This window comes from Schistocerca serialis, chromosome 3 (genome assembly GCF_023864345.2).
Source record: "Schistocerca serialis cubense isolate TAMUIC-IGC-003099 chromosome 3, iqSchSeri2.2, whole genome shotgun sequence".
NCBI classification, from domain to species: Eukaryota; Metazoa; Arthropoda; class Insecta; order Orthoptera; family Acrididae; genus Schistocerca; species Schistocerca serialis.
This window is the reverse complement of record NC_064640.1, coordinates 496,216,455-496,226,607: the sequence shown is the minus strand read 5'-3', so window position 1 is coordinate 496,226,607 and position 10,153 is coordinate 496,216,455.

Here is a 10,153-nt window from a genome sequence, read left to right as displayed (position 1 = left end):
TTTAATTCCTTCTTCAGATTTCCCAGCTCATCTTCACCTACATCCTCCTTCCTTTCTAAAATATTGCCTTCGAGTTCATTTCCCTTGTATAGCCCCTCTATATATTTCTTCCACCAATCAGCTTTTCCTTCTTCTCTGAGGACTGGTTTTCCATGTTAGCTCCTGATATTTACATAGCTGCTTCTCCTTTCTCCAAAGGCCTCTTTAATTTTCGTATAGACGGTATCTTTTCTCTAGTTATACATGCTTCTATTGACTTGTATTTGTCCTGTAGCCAATGCTGCTTAGCCAGTTTGCACTTTATGTTAGATGTCTGTATTTCATTTCGCCTGCTTCACTTTTTCATATTTCTCTTCTCATCAATTAATTTCAACATCTCATGTGATATCCAAGGATTTTTTCTAGGCATTGTCTTTTCATCTATTTGATCCTGTCCTGCCTTCTCTATTTAATCTCTCAAAGCTACTCATTTGTCTTCCACTGTTATCCTTCCTCCTGTTTCGGTCATTCGTTGCCTAATGCCCCTTCTGAAACTCTGAAGAACCTCTGTTTTTTTCAAAGTTTCCAAATTCTATCTCCATAATTTCCAAACTTTTTGCAGTTTCATCTGTTTTAATCTGCAGTTCATAACAAATAAATCGTGGTGAGAGTCCACATCTGCCCCTGAAGATGTCTTACAGTTTAAAATCTCTGTCTTATCATCACACAACCAATTTGAAATCTCCAGTGATCTCACGTCTCATCCACATATATAACTATCAAATTCCAGCCACTCATGACTTTTAAGCTTTCCGCTCCCTTGACATTATACTTTTATGCGTAGCGTCTTAAGCCCCAGATGGGAAGTGGATAATTACAAGCCAGCGTATCTTCCAAAATGTAGGCATATATTCCACAAGTACCATGTAGGATCTTGTAGAATAGAAAGATCAATGTCACAAATGTATCGCATTTAATTCACTGACCAGAAACGAGAAGTTTTCAAAGCAAGAACATGGGAAACGTTCCCAAAGAGATGATCTGACTCGAAAAGAGTGTAATGAGGATAAAATGCTAGCACAAAGCGATCTAAGAACCAGAACTGTATATTTTGAACTATAAGTCATGTTGAATACTCCAGAGGGGCTTTATGGCAAAGTATTCTACCTGGGAAAGCTGGCAATGTATACAGAGATTTTCACTCTGCAGCGGAGTGTGCACTGATTTGAAACTTCCTGGAAGATTAAAACTATGTGCCGGACCGCGACTCGAACTCGGGACCTTTGCCTTTCGCGGGCAAGTGCTCTACCAGCTGAGCAACCGAAGCACGACGACTCACCCCCCCCCCCTCCCGCCTCCTCACAGCTTTACTTCTGCCAGTACCTCGTCTCCTACTTTCCAAACTTCACAGAAGCTCTCCTGCGAACCTTGCAGAACTAGCACTCCTGGAAGAAAGGCAAGGGTCCCGAGTTCGTGTCTCGGTACGGCACACCGTTTTAATCTGCCAGGAAGTTTCAAGCAATGTATAATTTGAACAAATACAATCTGAGGAATCAAGACAGCACATAATACTAGTGGGATAAGACAGACGGTAAAAGAGGATCCACTGAAATCGCCACATTTGTCTATACAAGTAATGATACAAGTAAGGACTATGTGAGATGGATGTGATGGCCAGCAGAAGAACTCTGCGTTTACGTCTATGTGTATCGCTCTGAATAAAAGCCATACAGACTTACTCACACATTATTCGAAATAGGTCGCACAGAAATTGAGTCTAATTCTGTTCATTCCAAGATAGGAAAGGAAAGGAACTACGTATCAGCGCAGTACCCTGAAAGATCGGCACAAATCATTCAAAGTTGCAGGGGAAATACTTGTACTTTTGTCATCCGTACTATGCTTCACGGCGATTTTATAAACTTTAAAAATGATCGGAAAGACGTCCTCTACATTCCAGTGCAGAATGTTTGCCTACTCCATTATCAAAGAAGCAATTCTCTTTCATTTTTTTAGAAGACTTTATTTGAAGGGTTCTTTAGTGAAGCAACCTCCTAAAGAAAGGAACGACCTTCAAGAAATATGTCTGTTCCCAAGATACAAACAAAAAACTTCCAATAGTAGCAGCAAAACTTGAGGATCTACTCATAATTTGTGTGGAACAAATGCTTATGCGGGAATATCACGAATATTAGCGAAGTTTCTTAAGCGATGACACTGTGCATGACGCACGTTCTGAACCTTCCGCCGAAGAAAACTCTGATGCAGATTGAAGATTTCTATTGGTTAGATCGTTTGTTTATAGTTTTGTTGGTGATTCAACCTTTGGTTCTTACTTTCTCTTGTTAATTTTGCATCAATAAAAATGGAACTGGCATCCGATATATCTGATTTATTTGTACTACATATGCGAAAATTCAGCATGCCTAGGTAATCCCAGAGCAACGAATGTACACTCCTGGAAATGGAAAAAAGAACACATTGACACCGGTGTGTCAGACCCACCATACTTGCTCCGGACACTGCGAGAGGGCTGTACAAGCAATGATCACACGCACGGCACAGCGGACACACCAGGAACCGCGGTGTTGGCCGTCGAATGGCGCTAGCTGCGCAGCATTTGTGCACCGCCGCCGTCAGTGTCAGCCAGTTTGCCGAGGCATACGGAGCTCCATCGCAGTCTTTAACACTGGTAGCATGCCGCGACAGCGTGGACGTGAACCGTATGTGCAGTTGACGGACTTTGAGCGAGGGCGTATAGTGGGCATGCGGGAGGCCGGGTGGACGTACCACCGAATTGCTCAACATGTGGGGCGTGAGGTCTCCACAGTACATCGATGTTGTCGCCAGTGGTCGGCGGAAGGTGCACGTGCCCGTCGACCTGGGACCGGACCGCAGCGACGCACGGATGCACGCCAAGACCGTAGGATCCTACGCAGTGCCGTAGGGGACCGCACCGCCACTTCCCAGCAAATTAGGGACACTGTTGCTCCTGGGGTATCGGCGAGGACCATTCGCAACCGTCTCCATGAAGCTGGGCTACGGTCCCGCACACCGTTAGGCCGTCTTCCGCTCACGCCCCAACATCGTGCAGCCCGCCTCCAGTGGTGTCGCGACAGGTGTGAATGGAGGGACGAATGGAGACGTGTCGTCTTCAGCGATGAGAGTCGCTTCGGCGTTGGTGCCAATGATGGTCGTATGCGTGTTTGGCGCCGTGCAGGTGAGCGCCACAATCAGGACTGCATACGACCGAGGCACACAGGGCCAACACCCGGCATCATGGTTTGGGGAGCGATCTCCTACACTGGCTGTACACCACTGGTGATCGTCGAGGGGACACTGAATAGTGCACGGTACATCCAAACCGTCATCGAACCCATCGTTCTACCATTCCTAGACCGGCAAGGGAACTTGCTGTTCCAACAGGACAATGCACGTCCGCATGTATCCCGTGCCACCCAACGTGCTCTAGAAAGTGTAAGTCAACTACCCTGGCCAGCAAGTTCTCCGGATCTGTCCCCCATTGAGCATGTTTGGGACTGGATGAAGCGGCGTCTCACGCGGTCTGCACGTCCAGCACGAACGCTGGTCCAACTGAGGCGCCAGGTGGAAATGGCATGGCAAGCCGTTCCACAGGACTACATCCAGCATCTCTACGATCGTCTCCATGGGAGAATAGCAGCCTGCATTGCTGCGAAAGGTGGATATACACTGTACTAGTGCCGACATTGTGCATGCTCTGTTGCCTGTGTCTATGTGCCTGTGGTTCTGTCAGTGTGATCATGTGATGTATCTGACCCCAGGAATGTGTCAATAAAGTTTCCCCTTCCTGGGACAATGAATTCACGGTGTTCTTATTTCAATTTCCAGGAGTGTATAATACCGTCCCCCTAACCCCAACAGGATGGAGGTATAGTTACGAATCTCGTATCCTAACATTTGTAAATGTGGTAACAATAAATAGGACGCAAATAGATTTCTTAAATAACCAAGGTGATTTTTGAAACTCTGTATCTCAAAACTAATATAATGTATGTTCGTTATTTAGACATAAACGGAACGATATGTTAATTTTTCTAGATTTTCTGTACACTTTTGTTAGAAATTTTTTCTCTTTTTGTGATATATGAGCCTCATTATAAAGCTAAAGAAATAAAATTTAGGTAATTTAGTAGCTCATCTAACAAATCTTTGCGTATATATTTATATCCAGTTATGTACTGCTAATTTTTTCCACTCAACGTAAAGAGAGAAGAAAGTGAAAAAGATATACACTGCATGACAAAAAAAGCGATGCACCCAAAAGAGAAGGATTAACCGAAATGAAACATCACGCTTTGAGGGGGCATGTGAAGTTATTTCAATGATTACAAAATCGAGTCAGATTTACGAAGAACTTGGCTGTATGAGCCAACTTATCACTATGACGTTGCACCTCCTCTGGCCTGGATGCACGCACTGATTCTGTTAGCAAGGGAGTCATAAGGCTGTTGTATCTTTTCCTGGAGCAAACTGGCCCACCGCTGTTGTAACTAGTCCTTGATGTCCTGGATACTGGCACTGGGATGGAATTGGCTTCCGAGTTGGCTCCACACATGTTCTACAGGGGTGAGATCTGGGTCTCTTTCTGGCCACGGATGTACCTCAACATCCCACGGACACTTCACAGAGACACGAGCCATGTTTGGACTAGCACTGACCTGTTGACAAATGGGACCACGATGAGAGGTAGCACAGAAGGGTGCAGGATGTCCTGTTGTGTCGTCAGTGATCGCTCAGTCACTACCAGCCGTGACCTGGAGTCACATCCGATGCCTCCTCCCCCCCCCCCCCCCCACTATACCATGACACCAGTAGTAACACCGCTGTGCTTTCCAAAACGGTGGTAGGTTGGGATATCTCCCTAGGTCGCCACTTTACTCACCGACAATGGTCGTCCGGAATGGTGCAGAACCGCAATTGGCCGTTGAACACAATGCGACGCCATTCACTATCACTGCATGCTTCCCACTCACGTCACAACACCAAACTCAGCAGTTAACGCATGGAAAGGTAATTGTCTAGTTCAGCTGCTGCTAGTCACCCACCAATGGCGTGGGAAGACACAGAACGTTGCAAGGAGTCCATTACTTGTTCTCTGATGGCAGGCGCAAACGTGAAGGTGTTACTATGTGCTTGGTGCAGGGTACGGCGAACGACCTTTGTGGTGGTCAGACTTTGTCCACCAAGTATTCCTGTCCTCACGTTCCCAGCATCGGGCCACTGTCACGTCCGAATGCCCTACAAATCTGGATATGGCACTATTCGGCCATCAAATGGAGACCAACAATGAGGTCCTTGCAAACTCTATCAGTTGCTGATGAACGCTGTCTCACACGAGTATGCGGAAACTCCGTTTCCTTCACAGTGGTCTCTCAACAATGTCACGCTGTTCACCCCCACCAGGCCTGATAACAACACAGAGAATTGAAGCTCTAACCATTTATATACTCGCCGATGATGTGTACGTGTACGAAGTTACGTACATTGCCATCCGACCATGTCTTCTGGGAACTTCACTTTTCTGGCCAGGCGGTGTATATGATGCACTTTGCGTCCCTACGCAAAACAGTGGCTCTCTTTTAGCTTCTTAAAAACATATGTGTTTTGCAATCACATATTTTGTATTTTATGAGTGCTTCTTTTTAACGTGACACCATATCGTTATCATGTAAAGCAACAAATGTTATTTTTATTTCTAAGAGGGAATGATTTGTTTAAATCACAATTTCGTGCATTCCGTACACACTACCTGTCGTGGCGGTCCATTAAAAAATTTATAAAGTTTATGTAATAATGGCAGCTATGTATTTTGTGCATTTATGTTTGTAATTTTCTTCGTGATGTTTGATTCTCATTGAAAGGCTAAAGACTGACATGACTAAGCTGTTAGCCGTTTATATACTTCAATGTTGTATTTGTAAATATAATGTTGTACATCGTCATTTCATATTTTATTTTCGATGGGCATTTAGTGCACGTCTGATTTATGTTTCATGTCACCATGAATATGGAATAATAAGAGATCTGAGATGAAGACATTCGTACACATCATGGAGTGCCTATACTCGTATCTCTCTTTTAAGGCAGGTCACTAACGTGCGGAATTAATTATACGAGTAGCACTACTATTTTCGGGATATTAAATCCGGTCACGTTTCTTGTACGAAGTACGAAAATGTAGACGATTTTAAAATTTTTGGGTTGATAGATGGGTATGCGGGGTACAGTTATCATCTTGGAACCTATAACAAGAAATGAGAAACAGCGTATCCACAACGATATGAGGCAGTCGTATTCAACCTGTGAGCCGCGGCGCTCTGGTGCGCCATGAATGATTGATAGGGTGCCTGAATTTGTTATATATTTAGTGACAAAGAAGACAGTTGTGAGAAATTTCATTTCTGGTATCAACGTGTGTGGCCTCGGAGAAATTTCACTTTAGATGTCGGCCAGCGTGTGTAAGCAGTCATAACTTGAAAGCTGAATTATCGCGCGTTGTTGTTGTTGTTGTGGTCTTCAGTTCATAGACTAGTTTGATGCAGCTCTCCATGCTACTCTATCCTGTGCAAGCTTCTTCATCTCCCAGTACCTACTGCAACCTACATCCTTCTGAATCTGCTTAGTGTATTCATCTCTTGGTCTCCCTCTACGATTTTTACCCTCCATGCAGCTCTGCAGTACTAAATTGGTGATCCTTTGATGCCTCAGAACATGTCCTACCAACCGATCCCTTCTTCTAGTCAAGTTGTGCCAGTAGTGCCAGTAGTGCTAGTGTTTGTTTGCAATACAGTCCAGAGACAGGTAGTGCTATTTTCATTGTTTTCTACAAGAAGTGCCTAGCAACCACAGTTTAGTGAATAAACAGACGCCTTTAGTGAATTAGCAGTCTAGTTAAATGTTGATTAACTCTCTTCAGTAAATTGATTCCTTAGGATGGATAGGATGTGTGACTGCTGTGTACGGACGCAGGAGGAGCTGGCCACTGTTCGCGAACAGCTGAGCGTGTTGATGGCCGCGGTCAGCTGTCTTCAGGCTGCTGCCTCGGAGTGTAGCGGCAGTGGGGAGTCTGGTGCGTCGCAAGGTACACCCCAGGTGTTACATGCTTCACCCACTGTCCCTGCTGTCGAGACATCTTCGCGTGTACTGGGCGCGGTTGGGCCACCCTCTCCCCAAGGGGAGTGGCGGGTTCAGCGGCGTTCGCGGCGCACGAGGCGGAGGGTCAATGTGGAGGCTGGCCGTGTGGCATCGCCCGCTCTGCCTGTGAGTGGACATGTGGCTGCTCCTTCAGCAAGGTCCGAGCAGGCACACGGGGGGAGGGGTTTATTAGTTATTGGGATCTCCAACGTTAGGCGGGTGATGGAGCCCCTTAGGGAAATAGCGGGAAGGTCGGGGAAGAAGGCCAGTGTTCACTCTGTCTGCTTGCCAGGGGGTCTCATCCGAGATGTGGAGGAGGCTCTGCCGGCGGCGATAGAGAGCACTGGGTGCACCCGACTGCAAATTGTTGCTCATGTCGGCACCAATGACTCCTGCCGTCTGGGTTCAGAGGTCATCCTCAGTTCGTACAGGCGGTTGGCGGAATTGGTGAAGGCGGAAAGCCTCGCTCGCGGGGTGAAATCAGAGCTAACTATTTGTAGTATCGTTCCCAGAACCGATCGCGGTCCTCTGGTTTGGAGCCGAGTGGAAGGCTTAAACCAGAGGCTCAGACGATTCTGCGGAGATCTGGGGTGCAAATTTCTCGATCTCCGCTATCGGATGGAGAAATGTAGGGTCCCCCTGAATAGGTCAGGCGTGCACTACACGCCGGAAGCGGCTACAAGGGTAGCGGAGTACGTGTGGAGTGCACATGGGGGTTTTTTAGGTTAGAGAATCCGCTCCCTAGGCCCGACAAGACGCCTCCTGAGACGCAGCAAGGTAGGAGTAGGCAAAATGCAACAGGGAATAACAATATTAATGTGCTAATAGTAAACTGCAGGAGCGTCTACAGAAAGGTCCCAGAACTGCTCTCATTAATAAACGGTCACAACGCTCATATAGTACTAGGGACAGAAAGTTGGCTGAAACCAGACGTAAATAGTAATGAAACCCTAAACTCAGATTGGAATGTATACCGCAGAGACAGGCTGGACAGTGAAGGGGGAGGCGTGTTTATAGCGATAAGAAGTGCAATAGTATCGAAGGAAATTGACGGAGATCCGAAATGTGAAATGATTTGGGTGAAGGTCACGGTTAAAGCAGGCTCAGACATGGTAATTGGATGTCTCTATAGGCCCCCTGGCTCAGCAGCTGCTGTGGCTGAGCACCTGAAGGATAAATTGGACAATATTTCGAGTAGATTTCCCCACCATGTTATAGTTCTGGGTGGAGATTTTAATTTGCCGGATATAGACTGGGAGACTCAGACGTTCATAACGGGTGGCAGGGACAAAGAATCCAGTGAAATTTTTTTAAGTGCTTTATCTGAAAACTACCTTGAGCAGTTAAACAGAGAACCGACTCGTGGCGATAACATATTAGACCTTCTGGTGACAAACAGACCCGAACTATTTGAAAAAGTTAACGCAGAACAGGGAATCAGCGATCATGAAGCGGTTACGGCATCGATGATTTCAGCCGTAAATAGGAATATTAAAAAGGGTAGGAAGATTTTTCTGTTTAGAAAAAGTGACAAAAAGCAGATTTCAGAGTACCTGTTGGCTCAACACAAAAGTTTTGTCTCAAGTACAGATAGTGTTGAGGATCAGTGGACAAAGTTCAAAACCGTCGTACATAATGCGTTAGATGAGTATGTGCCAAGCAAGATCGTAAGAGATGGAGAAGAGCCACCGTGGTACAACAACCGAGTTAGAAAACTGCTGCGGAAGCAAAGGGTACTTCACAGAAAACATAAACATAGCCAAAGCCTTGCAGACAAACAAAAATTACGCGAACCGAAATGTAGTGTGAGGAGGGCTGTGCGAGAGGCGTTCAATGAATTCGAAAGTAAAGTTCTATGTACTGACTTGGCAGAAAATCCTAAGAAATTTTGGTCTTATGTCAAAGCGGTAGGTGGATCAAAACAAAATATCCAGACACTCTGTGACCAAAATAGTACTGAAACAGAGGATGACAGACTAAAGGCCGAAATACTAAATGTCTTTTTCCAAAGTTGTTTCACAGAGGAAGATTGCACTGTAGTTCCTTCTCTAGATTGTCGCACAGATGACAAAATGGTAGATATCGAAATAGACGACAGAGGGATAGAGAAACAATTAAAATCGCTCAAAAGAGGAAAGGCCTCTGGACCTGATGGGATACCAGTTCAATTTTACACAGAGTACGCGAAGGAACTTGCCTCCCCTCTTGCAGCGGTGTACCGTAGGTCTCTAGAAGAGCGTAGCGTTCCAAAGGATTGGAAAAGGGCACAGGTCATCCCCGTTTTCAAGAAGGGACGTCGAGCAGATGTGCAGAACTATAGACCTATATCTCTAACGTCGATCAGTTGTAGAATTTTGGAACACGTATTATGTTCGAGTATAATGACTTTTCTGGAGACTAGAAATCTACTCTGTAGGAATCAGCATGGGTTTCGAAAAAGACGGTCGCGTGAAACCCAGCTCGCGCTATTCGTCCACGAGACTCAGAGGGCCGTAGACACGGGTTCACAGGTAGATGCCGTGTTTCTTGACTTCCGCAAGGCGTTCGATACAGTTCCCCACAGTCGTTTAATGAACAAAGTAAGAGCATATGGACTATCAGACCAATTGTGTGATTGGATTGAGGAGTTCCTAGATAACAGGACGCAGCATGTCATTCTCAATGGAGAGAAGTCTTCCGAAGTAAGAGTGATTTCAGGTGTGCCGCAGGGGAGTGTCATAGGACCGTTGCTGTTCACAATATACATAAATGACCTTGTGGATGACATCGGAAGTTCACTGAGGCTTTTTGCAGATGATGCTGTGGTGTATCGAGAGGTTGTAACAATGGAAAATTGCACTGAAATGTAGGAGGATCTGCAGCGAATTGACGCATGGTGCAGGGAATGGCAATTGAATCTCAATGTAGACCAGTGTAATGTGCTGCGAATACACAGAAAGATAGATCCTTTATCATTTAGCTACAAAATAGCAGGTCAGCAACTGGAAGCAGTTAATAC